Here is a 13,668-nt window from a genome sequence, read left to right on the forward strand (position 1 = left end):
AGATACTGTAGACCCTCCCAGAGTAAGATGCTTCTGATGGCAAGAAGAAAATGGTCCTCCTGAAACAGCACCTGCAAGCAACCGTAAATGTGATGACGGTGAAACCTGATCACTTGAAGCCACAGCGTGACCTCCAGTGCGGCAGGATTAGGTGATTGGGATGTGACAGCTGCTGTAACAACATCTCTCCATTTATCTCTTCCCGCTCTCTATGTGTCATTCTTTCTCCTTGCTTCTGTCTGACTGTCTCTTTCCTCTCAACAAGTCCGACTTCTCTATAATTAATGTCCCCGAGGGCGATCGGTGGGTCAGGCGAAGGGGGTATGTGGTGTTGACACAGGTAGACGTGACACCTCCTCATGCGGGTGATAGCTAAGGAGAAAACAATGATGAGCATGCTGAGGTTGGAGGCAAAGATGAGAAGAATACTTTGAGTTGAAGGAAGTCAGCGACCTTTCCAGTGCAGAGACAAGAAGGATGTTACCGTGCTGGATTAACCAGTCAAATGTACTCCATTATGGGTTTAACCTGTCACAAGTGTCACATGTGAGTGACAGAAGGATAAAGCTTCAATGATGGCCGCATGACAGGCCCCGGGAATTGACTTTGTGCTATTAGTTGAACCTTTACCTTGCAAAAATGCAATACATGTGATTCCCGAGATGTCGAACACAAAGAGGCATAGTTACAGTGAGATAAGGATCAAGGCAGGATTTCTGGTAGCAAGTGAGGGCCAATGAAGATCTTGTTCTCCTGTGTATTGAACAAAATGACTTCTCTTATTATTCATTTTTTATTTCATATCTTTTTTCCTATACAACAACATTGATTTTTGTTGCCATACGTTCAAAACAGCCATGAGGGGTTTCAATAAAAACATCACATTTTAAACTGATTTTATTTGATCTAACCTGGATCACTAATTTCAAAATAAACTTCCTGTAGCCTATAAGGGCTTCTATGTAAATAGCCAATTTCAAACTTTCTTCCTGGTATTTTCTTGTTCAGAGTTCTGTCAAAATAAATCAAACACATATTGATGCAATGCAATATGTTTTCTCAATATTAGGTTGAATTAAGTCCAGTATGCCGTCTTGAATGTGTGGTCACTTCCTGTGTTGTGCTGTTCTTTTCAATTCATCTTTTCCTCCCTCTCCAGCCCACGCTTGTATAGTATCTTCACATAATATGCGGACTGTCCCCCGGTTGGTGTTTCACAAACAATTTGAGCCCCTTTTCCCAGCCATCCCTGGCTGAATAGCCACTCATCCTTGTTTTCTCCTGGTAAAGAGGCATTTTTCTTTCCCTCTCAACTTCTGAATAGAGACAGCAGAGAATGAGGGAAGCCGCGGGATGAGCGGGGGTCGATGGGAGAATGGCGCTTGGGCTAAAGAGGAAATTAAGCTGAAACAGAGGAGGACAGAGGGACATTCTTGTTGAGCGGCGGACGCGTTCAGAAGAGCCAGGGCTGCCAAGGGTGTAGTCGAGGTCATTGGCGGGGCAGAAGGTTCAAGTGACACTCAAACAGCATTCTTCTTTCATTCACTGGGCCGTTGGAAAGGACTGTGAAAGGTTGGCAGAGGCCTGTAGGGCACATGCGGGCAGTGAAGTGGGCAGAGACATTCAAATGAATTCCTTCGTGTGAGCGGTCGCAGTGATCAGTCTATTATAGAAAAGAAAAGAAAAAAAAAGCGCTTTTACTGTCAAATTGTTTGCAACTTAAAGTGGCTATCAAAGGAGTTACTCTAACCCCGGCCAATTTCATTTTGATGCTATTTGCAGTTGGCTTTAACTTAACATGCTGACAGATTTGTCTTCCCAGAATAAGTCTGACTTCTTTGCACGCTTGTAAAAATGACGGAGAGCCAACGAGGTGCGCAGGTCTGTAATAAGACATCCTGCAATGTGAGTCACGATTAGCAAGACATATTCCGTTTCAAGGAAAACTTCTCCGGGCCACGCGGAACAAAGGTTTGTCATTTCATTGGAAACTCAAGACGACAAAATCATCTTGTGTGGCGGTGGGTGGCACAGCAAAGACATCCTGACAGACAATTGATCTCTTATTTTCTTTAATATTGCTTTTCTATTCTCTTTTTGCGCGCTTTTAACAAACAAATCCCAAAGGTACGGAAAACGTGCACCTTGCAACACCAACCCATTGTCTCATTCTGTACAAATGATTCATCTCGGTTAATTCCACCACCCGTGGCCTAGACATTTAAGATGCTATAATAATAAGCATCCCAAGGGATCGCCTGATGCGTAAGGCCGATTGGTGGTGACAATAACTCACTCAGTTCTTGGGAGGTAAACCCCTTCCTGTGGTAGCATGTTTTGGTCAAATATCTCTGGAGAGGTTTTCAAGACCATCAAGTGAATCAACACCATCACTGACCGATAAATAATCAGTGATCAAGCTAGGACGTGCTTGCGGTCCAGCAGGTCAGAAAGCAGAAGACAACTCGAGTGACAATCCTTTCGTGAGATCTAGCCTTGTCATCATCTTCCTCTCAACCATCTTCTCTTCAAGTGTCCTCTGTGATGCATGCTGTTCTCTCCTGGCACCCGTCTGCCTATTTCTTGTGGCTCACCGTCCCGTCTTCTTCGCAGTGGGGTGGAAGTGTTTGTTTTGGCGGGGAGGGAGGAATACCCCGGCCACCTCTTGTCTTTCAGCTCATCACACAGAACATGACAGGCTTCCTTCTCTTTGGTGCGGGAGATCTTTCTCACGCGCCCACGGGGAGTCAACGTTTTCGTCTTCTGTCTCGTCTTCTTGAACTTCAGGTGGAGACAGAAGATCAATATTGTGTTCGTGAGCGGACACTACCTTGCGCTTGAGTGTTGTTGTTTGAAGTCAGTTAATATTGGCTCGTCAGTTCTAAAAGGAATTTTTTTGGGGGGGTTTCATGTATTTTTGCCATTGTTTGTATGAACGTACATCTTTAGGAGTTCCATGGGTTACCAGGTTCCAAATGAATGAACTAGTATTTCTTTTACAACCATCTTCTGGTTACTATTTTTCTGTGATATTGTGCAGTTTTGCTCAGACGTTGAAATTTTAGGCAAAAAATAAAACAGACATTGAAAGATGATTATTTTTTTCCAAAGACGTATTTTGACCTAAGGGCTTGGAATTAGTTCTTAATTCATTGAAATTATTTTTTAAAAATGATGCGAGCCTTAAGCCAAACATGTTTTGATTCCAGAACGAATCCTTCATGGAGGATTGTCAATACCAATTTCCATAGTGGGTGGGCCTTTTCTGACTGCCTGTCAGTCTATTCCCAAAATCTAAAATGTAGCCTTTTTTTGTGTGTGTGTGCATCTGCATACTAAAGTAGCCTGACTAAAATGTTCAGTACACACCCCCATTATCTTTTTTCCTAATGTATGCGACTTTCTTCTGTTTTTAGCAGCCTGGGAGCTGCGACTGAATCAGCTGTTTACACAGTCAAATAATGACACACTCGACTCCGACGTGTACGAGAGCCGCCTTGCATAGCGGCAAACACATTTTATTTTTTTTGCCCAGAAAAGCCTCACTCTCCTAAAGAGAGGGCCGTGCCTTCGGGGGCCACGTCAGTTACCTGCTGACACACAGGCTCGTGATTGATGAGATGCCGGCGGCGCTGGAGTAGACTTTGTCAGCCGCTCATAATTTATACATCTTATCTCAATCACAAGAAAAGACGGCGTGCCGCGGTAGATGAAAACGCCAGGGTTGTTTAGGAAGTTGCTAGATGCTAGCTGCGACACTATGCGTCAGCTCCCTCACCTGGTCCTTCCCTGTCCAAAGCAAGCAAGTCCAGTCTGTCAGTCAGATGCTCTCTCTCATGTTTCCCTTTTTGTGTCTCCATTTCACCATTGTAGTGATTCCCTTTATGTCCTCTTCCTCTCATGTCACCTTATCTGCTAGCACGTACTTGATGCAAGTGCAGAGCGATGTCAGGGTGGAGGTCGACCTTGAATTTCAGAATAGTTAACTCCAAGGAGTGTGGAAAAGCACATTTTTTCTCAATTGCAATTATGATTGTTAGGTGGCTTAGATAGAAGAACTTCATTTGCCACATTTTGATTCCATTTGCAATACTAATGTTATTTACGTCCAAGGTTATTAAAAAACTTCCTTATGCTGAAAGTTTTTATTCCAACCCACAGTAAAGTTTAGAGTTCATTAACAGTGTAACTTACCAAACATCAATATCTTGTTTGTAAGTTCAGTTTCAGTTCACGTTAGTGAACAAAGAACAATGCCAGCAATCCCCCATTGTGCTTGTATGTAGTAAATAAAGTAGACTTCCAAGATTTAATATTGCCTCTCTGAATTTAAAAATAAAGTTTCGCAACCCTCAGAACTCCACCTTACTCCCATGTAATTGTCTTTTAGCAAGCTTTGTTCTCTCAAATTGTGCTCAAATGTTCTAACGTGCCAAGTTAGCGGCAGTAGCAACAAAACAACTTTGATTTGGTAACCCTTACCCACTATTGATCTTGCCTGCTAGATAAAAGAGTGCTCCCTCTTGAAATCATGCATTTTTCATAGCGCTATCAATGGCCGCCTTTACATTTGGCATCCCACTTGGCTTAAAGCTATACTCACACATGCTGTCTGCTTTGCTCTATTGATTCTTGAGGGTTTGCTTGCTTGTATACTGGAGATGTCAGTCCCTTGGTATCATTTTACAACCTTTGATCAGTCTGATTGCTGTAAACAGCCTCAAAGAATGAGGCTGTTTGTGTGTTACGGTGGAGACAAGGATTTGTGCTTTGTGTTAACAAAAAAAAAAATATATATATATATATATATATATATATATATATATATATATATATATATACAAACGTTGTCGTTGTTTTTCAGATGAGCACATACATGTACATAACATGGAATATTATCTTTCTCTCGGAAAAGTGTTTGGCATTGATGCTTGTCAAGTGTTAACCAACACTTTGGGCCAAGGACAGACAAATGAGAGACTCCTTCTCTCTAATAGAACCTCAACATGTGAAAAATATAGTGCGGGAGGCAGGAAGAACTCCTCAAAGATGTGACCATCAGCATCCCAGTTGGGTGGCTTGGCTTGGCAGCTTCCATCCTGCCATGGTGTAATTGGAGAGAAAACATATATGGGAGTAAATAACCCCCTGTCAGGGACATTAAAAGGAGATGTTGTGACAACTAAGAGCCTTGCCTGCTGAGGACGGCAAAGTGCAGGGGCGAAGAATAAGACCCATCAAACAGAAAGGGAAAAAAACACGCCCGGAAAAAACGTGAGTCCAAATATTCAAGGTAATTGTTGACCGGTGGCGGAATAGAGTGGCCCTGTTTGTTTGTCAAAGTTTGCTTTGAGTGGAGAGAGAAAAAAAAAAAAAAAAGATGTCTCGACTATTGTCACTGCTGTTTTCCACTGCTTTTGCTTTTGCTATTTAATGTCTGCTTCCAAGCGTATAATTTCAAAATAGTAAAGCTAACATTAACGTGATGAAAAAGGGGGCTGAATATGTTTCTGTCAAAAGTCAGACTGCAATAAGCATGCTCATAAAAAGATGACATGTTTCCCGTGAGCGTGCTGTCTGACTTTGATTTACTGAGATCATTTCATATTGTGACTTATGGGCAAATAATTGACTGATTGATTGATTAAGGGAGGGACGATCGATTTATTGATTGGGTTCACTCGGTTAATGGCGTGCTTGTTGATTAATCAATGATAGGTGAATCAAAAATAATTGGTTTGCTTTGCCTTAATAAGTAAAAGAACTTGAAAGTAAAGCTTTCAGCTTCCACCGAATTTCTACTTTTTAATTCATCAAAGCCTAAATATTGACTATGATTGACTATTTTTCATTGATTGATTGATTGTACGTCCATCCTTTTTTCAAACGACTGGAACATGCATTGTGGTATAAATTGTGGTCGTCTATTACTTTTTGTAAGACCTATCCCCCAAGTATCCACACAACAGTGTGATGACCCTGCTGACCCTGCCATTCAAGTGAGAGTGTCAAAATGTTAATGAGGACTTGCAACACATCACTCCAAGGTTAAATAAAGTCTTCACAAGCTGTCGGTCAAAATTCCATAATTCATTTAGTTGGCATGTTCCCACCCAGCTTCACGGCCGTACGGGGGCTTGTCTTGTTGCATTTTGTTGACTTTTTCCGTGTGCAGGCAGCCTTTGTTTCAAAGGCAAGATTGCCGCTTTCGCTCGGTGGCCCTTGCTCATTAATCATCAGTCAGACTATTTAGACTGCAGCCGCCAAAGCCAGCACCTCGTCTTGCCGTTGGCTTTTGTCGCCGTGGCACCGCGCTTTGTGGTGAGAGGACGCCTAATTATTAACTGTTACGATGACAGCCGGGGCTGTTGCGACAACATGGCTGCCTGACAATCGGTGGCCTGCAGACACCCTTGCACAAAACAATGCACTTTTTCATCTATTCACATTAAACGTTTCTTTTGAAACGTTTCTTTAATAAAAGCATTTTTTTATTTTAAAAATAAAGTCATTCTTACTTATTGTCAGAAAGCTGACAAATGATGGTAAAATCGCAGCAATCATAAAAGATGCAAAGAACATGTTTCTTTTGTTTATTGAATACTCAGACTTGTCTTTAGGTAGGGCTGGATTGGTCATTATTAATTCTATTATATTATATTAATTGATTATATAATTAATATAATGACTCTTACATTATCATCATTTCAGTATTACAAGTAAAATGAAAAAATGACTTCATCAATTTTGTCACATGGTTATGTTATTCCTTCATTCTTGTGCTTTTGTAAACATGCCGTTTTGGGAATCGTGTTGAGTACTGTGCAATGTTTTCTTCAAAACATTCTCTGAAATGTTGGCAATTGCGACATTCTTTTTTTTCCCCTAAAACATAGTCATTTTGCGTGAAAAGTGTTTTATGAAACGCTCCCAAAATGTTGTGTTTTTTTTTCCCCCTCAGGGGCCACCACAAGCACACCATTGAATTTGCATAAACTAGTGTGTTTAAAGTAACTATTTGTCTGGCAAATTATGGCAGTAAACACACAGACTTGTGTATGCATGCTATTATGCTGTGATTGGATTTTTGAAACATTTTCTCATACAATTGTTGACAGTGCTTTCTAATATTTTCCCCTCAAAAAAAAAAAAAAAAAAACCCACTCATGTAATCCACTGGCTCATTATCAATCATACTGGAAACAGATATCATACCAGCATGAATAATTGAATCACTTCCTGCTTTGCTACAGGATTCCGATAAAGATTGAGATGGTGATGGGCTTGAAGCGTCCAATGTGTGCTGTATATTTTTCAATGGTACAGGGGGAAGAAAAGAATTAGTTGAAGCCTCCGGGGAGAGTGACAGCCTTTGTTATTTGTCTTCTGACTCTAGCAGACAGCTATCAAGAAGAAAGAGAAGTCAGCTTGCACCGCCGAGAGAAGAAAATATTTGAGTCAACCCTCCCTTCCCCTGTTTTCCCCCAAAAGCTTGAGCCCCCCCAATAAAAAAAGAAAAGGATCGAGTTGCTGTCACTGTCAGCGAGCAAACATAAACTTTTCTGGCACCTAATAAATAGGCAGTGTGGCATTGTTCTCAAAGCCAGACAGGTGTGTCTGCCTCACTGATGATGGATTCCATTATTCTGTATGGAAAGCCTGTTGGCTCTCTTGTCATATGTTGTCACACATCTCTCTCCGGTGAGAGCGAGGCTTGAAAGATGGCCAAAAGTAATTACACAGGCGCTTCCCTGACGCTGCCGCCATGTGCTTTCTCCCACTCGTCACCACTAAAGGCAAAGGAAAAGAAAGGGAGGGGGGGCCGGGGGGGGGGGTGTTACCCACAGCTATATTTCACCCAGGACTGCAGAAATGTCACTGCTCTGCTGCTGCTGCTCCTGACGTCGCTCCCCTCGTGTTGATTGCTAGCTCATTAACCCGTCAGCTTTATTTTTCCAGGTTTTGGGAAAAGGGCCCCGGGCAGTTTTAGTCGTCACTGATCCGGTTGCGCGGCGATGACATTATTTGCACCTGAATGGCAGCGACATCAACATCTCCTTGTAAACGTATCAAACGAGAGACAGCGTCGCCTTTGTTCTCCTCGCAAGCCCACTTGGCTTGCCGACAGGCCGCTGATTGATATTATCATCGTCATTGTCGGTAAATAGTGCCACGGCAGATAACCAATGGGCTTCCTCTCGTCGCTGAAGAGCTCATTTATCTCTCCGCGGCTCGGCCCCGCCATATGCCGAAATTGGCACCGGAAGTCGGCTCTCGTTTCAGACTTTAATCCTCTTCTCTGTCTCGTTTGGTCTCCGTCGCTCCGCTTCTTCTCGTTGAGACTGAGTGAGACTTAAGTGAGAGGAAAGATAGAGCTTAAGTCACTTGTAATATGTTGGAGCAACTCTTGATTAGATCCTGTCAGGCTGACGTCTCCTCGTGTCTCTCCCGCTTTCCGTCTACCCCGTTCTTGGAACGACGGTTTAACCGTGAACACACTGCCACTTCATTAGGGATGCCTGCACACTCCAATGCCAAGAACTGAATCAACGATAGATTTCAAAATAGAGTTCACAGAAGATCATGGAAATAGACAAATCTAGTTCTCTCTCAAGTGCCTTGTGAAACGGTCTTCAAGGTGTATGTTGTTTTCTTCCGCCATATCTTCCTGAAAGTTTTCAAACTTTACCACCCTAACATTGCACCTTTTGTCAGCGAGATATAACGTGATCCCCCGAATTGTCTAATTGCCGTTCATGCATAGCTCATCTCCCATTTCTTTCTTTGAGTAGGTCACGCATTCAAGTGAGTTTCCGCCGAAGAGCCCGGACGTAAACCCCGCAAGACAATAAGCCGTTGTGCTGTGGGTACAGTGGTCACCGGGGGTCTTTGAAACATCATATTGAAAAGGTTAAACACTGACATGGAACAAGGCAAACATGCTGGGTACACAACCTCTAGTGAGCAGCAACAAACGATGGCATTTGCGGGGGAAAAGAATAAGGTAGTCAGAAAGGACTCATTTTTCCTATTGTAATTTTATGCAAAAGAGCCAAAGGGAGTCTGCTAACAAGCTAAATTAGATTTGTTACAATTTTACCATTTGTGGAATTTTATCCATTTTTTGGAGGAACAAAACTTCATCTAGATCAGTCAACAAAGCAAAAATGCAAATAAGCCTAAACAAACATTCCAACCAGTTGCAGCTTTGCTCGTATCAGCTTGCGAACACCATGGCTACCATTATGTTATGAGACATATGACTTTTTGACACAACTACTGCAGTCTTTTGGAAATGGAACAAAAACAAACATTTCCTTCACTTTGTTTAACTCTAATGACCTTCTAAAAGAGCAAAGATAAAGTCCAAACTTAATAAGCTGCAAATAAACGACTGATTTCAACAGACCTCTCTGTTCTGTGCTCTGATTGGTCCATCTGTGTTTCGGGGTTTCCTATTTCTCCTCCCAAGCCCTGGTAGCCTTGTACCCTTCACCTTTGTGTCAGCAGACGGCACTGATATCCTCCGAGCTGGCGACAGATCCAGAGAATTTGGGGTTTGTCCTCAGCCATGGCCTCGTCTTCCTCCATGCGGACAGACATGCATGACACTTTTTGCCTCCGTGATAAAAAAGCTTTGGCATGTAGGCAGAATGAAAGAGGGTTGTCTTTCACTGGCAATTAGGGGAGAAAATAAAGATGATGAAGTGTGGAGCACAAAAGGAAGCTTGAGATCACAGGTCTGTGATGAAAGGTGATTAGAAGTGCAGGATTCGGTGGAGATCGTAAGGGAAACTTTTCCAGCAGTGCTGTCGGAAAGTGTGTTTTTTGTTAAGCTATGTTTGGCACGATCGCCATTTTTGTTTTAGTAGGTTTCCACTTGCTGTTGCCTTGTTTGCTATCTTGACACATAACGTAATTGACACACTGACATCATTGATCTCAACGAAAAATGGTTGTTTTGAAAGTTAACCAACTTTGAGGTATTGTTGTAAGACTCTTCTGACACGGTGCAAGTTAGCCTTTCATTAAATATTGAAAAAGTAGCAAACAGCTGTAGGCAATTACAATGTAAATGGTTATTGGGTTAAACAATACAATGATTAGGCTGAAATAAAATCGTTTTGGAAAAAAAAAAAACGCTTAGGCCTTCGGGGTCCGAGGATGACTGACATTTATTGGTGCAAACTTCATACGATATCCCCTTTGTCCATTTTTGTATTCTTTGTTGATTTTTCTTGCTCTCTGTGTCGTGACAGCCATAACCAAAGGCATTTTGTGTTCCGCTAGCCCACATGTTTGTCCCATTCTTGTAAATGTGATATCTTTGTAAAAATCTCTGGGGGCGTAATTTTTTTAAATTTTTTTCTTTACATGATGTGGCCCAAGCATCCACTTAAAGTCAAGTGAAGTGATTACAATCTGGTGGTTTAAGTTTAAGGCCGTAACATAACAGACAATGGGTAAAGAACATATGGAGATATAATTGTCGTAAACCTAACATTGTTAAACATGCTGTTTGGCGAAATACCTTTAACAGAGAATGTGATAAAAGTTCAAATCATCATAAAGTGTGAAGGTTTTTGTCAGGCTGCAACGCAATTATTATATTTGTTTTGCCACCAACTGCACACAATTTGCCGGGATACTAATTCTGTCACCTTGTCTTCTTCTAGCCGCTCTAGTATATCATTTTGAGACATTTTCATCTTTCATCCAAATCTACAGTATGTAAACCATCTCTCGAGTTTCAGCAAATCGAATGGGCTCTTTTAATTTTCCGGCTGTCGGATCCAGCCAAGCTTTTACTCGTTTGTCCTCAAACTGGCTGTCTTGGCCGTCCTACTGGGCCTGAGAGATTGATGGACATTTGTTTCGTTTCTCTTCTCTCAGGATAAACCAAGGGGCAAATAGAGAACCATTCCTCCTGACTGCCCATTGCGCAACAGTGAGTGCTTGTCAGGGTTGGGTCTGGTCCAGAGCCTGCTAATGGTGCTGTCTGTCTCTGCCTCCATCTTTGAAACATTCAACTTGAACCAAAATTAAGTAGCCAGTTGAAAAGCAGGGGCTTGGTAAAGTTCTCAAAGATTTGTATGCAAAATAATTGAGAATGATGGAAAAACAGATTTAATTGCTGCTTTTAGTTTGACAGGTTTCTAATTTGGTGATTTGATTAGCTGCTGTGGCCATAAATTTGGAGATTTTGTTGTGCATTTATTTGACCTGTTTGTGTTGTTTGACGAGACAGAGCACTAAGTGGTGTTTCAAAGTTGGGTTTCAGGTAAGGATTAGTGTCCAGTGGCAGTATTTGGCTTGTTGCTATAAAATAGACCCGTTCCAACATCACAGTAGTAAATCCCTCGTACCATTTTCTCCTTTGTTATTGTCAAAACACATTTGTCACATCACTGTGCAATTTGGCACCTCAGTAACTGTCCAGGCCCATTCAAAGTGTCAGGGGAAACGCTACACACACGCACACACACACACACACACACACACACACACACACTTACTGGCAATGAGCGGCTTAGCAAAAGAAGTGATGCAGGGAGAGTTCAAGCCAGCACTGTAAGCTTTTACAGGATGTCAGAAAACAGGCTTAATTGAAAATGATTAGGGCCCTTGCAAAAGCCGATCCAGTCGGGGTTTGAGGGAAGAAAGCGCAATTGTCCCACATAATCCCGCCTGCCGCTGTTCTTTCATCTGGATGAAGAGATCAAAAAAGAAGGGATTTGTTCGGGCCAGACCTCCCTGTGCCGCGGATCAGCTCCTCTCCTCTCTTCGCTGCACTTCCTCTCCCTCATTCTTCCTCGCCATTCCGATTGTTGGTTTATTTTGAACCCAAACAGCCCATGTGTGTTTTGGAACTAATACATATTAGTGTGTGATGTGTTGCTAAAATGTGTATCATGATGAGGCCTCTAATAAGAATTAAATCTGGTTTATTCTGAAAGGTTTGAATTTCAAATTCGAGCTTTAAAGCAAGTGGGTTATAGTGCAATCGGCAAAGTGAAGATAATGTCGTTGTTAGCACTGTTGACATCCAAATTCATTTCATCCTCTTGATTTGCGCAAAACCTGAAATACCGACATCGACTGTGTATGGCAGTCAAGTCTAAATTGACATTTAAAGACGTTTTTAAAAGATTACATTGAATTGAACTTATGACATTGGCCTTTGGACATCACAAGTTCTGGTTCAAGCATCCTCCAGAAGAACGACAACACGAGTGTGGAAGCTTGTCTGCAATGAAAGCTAGAGGGGCTAACACACACACACACACACACACACACTGAGGAATCAGCTGTGAGCTGAAGGGATCAGCGCTAGGAGGGGGCGCATGCTGCCCTTCTGCCCTCTCTTTGAAGTGAGGCACAGCCGTATGTAGAGACCCTAGAGAGGGGCACGTTGTTACACATACACACACACACACACACAACCCCGATAGGCTGGCTGAGGGCACCGTGAATGGGCCTTTATCTTCTTCACCCACACAATTGCGAGTTTGTTCCGAGCGAGCGCCAGTGCTGACGGCCATGAAACACATACTTTTGACTTTGATTATTTTCTGATCTCAAACACCCCGTTCAAGTTCCTCACTGTTTGAGCTCCAGCGAACTGGCAGGGTCTGCGTTACGTTTTGAGTCTCGTGTTTAAGGTCGCGGATGATAGATGAAGAGGGATGCTGTTTGTTTGTCTTGAGCTTGACCCATAAGACGGAAGAGAAGCAGATGGATTCCGGCACAGCCCTGTCAGCTTGTTGCTCTAATCCGTCAGGTTCCCGTAAACACGCACATGCGCTCCCAGGGACCCTTCCCAGCATCAGCTGCGATGATGGTGTGAGGTCCCGTCCCGTCCGGGCCACTCTTACGCTTCGCTCTGTCCTCGCCGGGGAGGGGGGGGGGGGAGTTTGGCGTGAGATAAGGCTGTGTTTGAAGAGGAGCTCCAGATGCTCGTATATTCCAGGTTGTCTTGTCGTGGCGCGAGATAAAGCCTCAGAGAAGCTGCTGTCGCCAGGCCCTATACCACACGCAGACGCACTCTCACGGAGAAGATAAATGATTACACGAGGCATTCGACCCTCACGGTGACATGCTTTGACTGTCAGGGGTCCACTGGTTGGAGGCCGCCTTCTGTGGCTGAAAGTGCCGCAATTCTGATTTAATGCATTCGTTGACTTATCGATTCCGCGTCGACGTTCAAAGCTGGAGGTCGATAGTTATGTGTTTTTGTAATCTCATTGGACAATTTATAGAGGTCTTTGGAATCGGTCTTTCGCTGCTCTCGCTAATGCCCTGTGGAACAGCAAAACATGCAGCCAGCAAGTGGACAGAGTAGAGAGAATGAAAAAAAACAGGGTTTTTGATGAGTCTCGAGGTTAGCCTAGCTATAGCTTTTAAAACCATTCATACCATGGGGGGGAAAAATGCTTATTTCTGTAACTTCATCATAGAGATACAACACATGGCAACATTATGACACGTTTATCGCTTTATGACATCTTTACACAGCACGGCATACGCCATTTGAGCCCAAGTAAAGCCAACAGCATGGTCCCTTGCAAAATATTCAACTTGATCCTCAATACAATACAAATAGAACATATTTTTGATGACTATTACCCATCTTGCAACACTATGCTATGGCACAAAAAAAGTCTTCTC

At 42.8% G+C, this 13,668-nt stretch overlaps 1 protein-coding gene across 1 annotated transcript in view; it reads left to right on the top strand.

Annotated features, from left to right (window-relative positions):
• lrmda (leucine rich melanocyte differentiation associated) overlaps positions 1-13,668 on the top strand; it is a 159,720-nt gene that overhangs the window by 115,327 nt on the left and 30,725 nt on the right. The window lies entirely within an intron of this gene.

This window comes from Syngnathus scovelli, chromosome 12 (assembly GCF_024217435.2).
Source record: "Syngnathus scovelli strain Florida chromosome 12, RoL_Ssco_1.2, whole genome shotgun sequence".
NCBI classification, from domain to species: domain Eukaryota; kingdom Metazoa; phylum Chordata; class Actinopteri; order Syngnathiformes; family Syngnathidae; genus Syngnathus; species Syngnathus scovelli.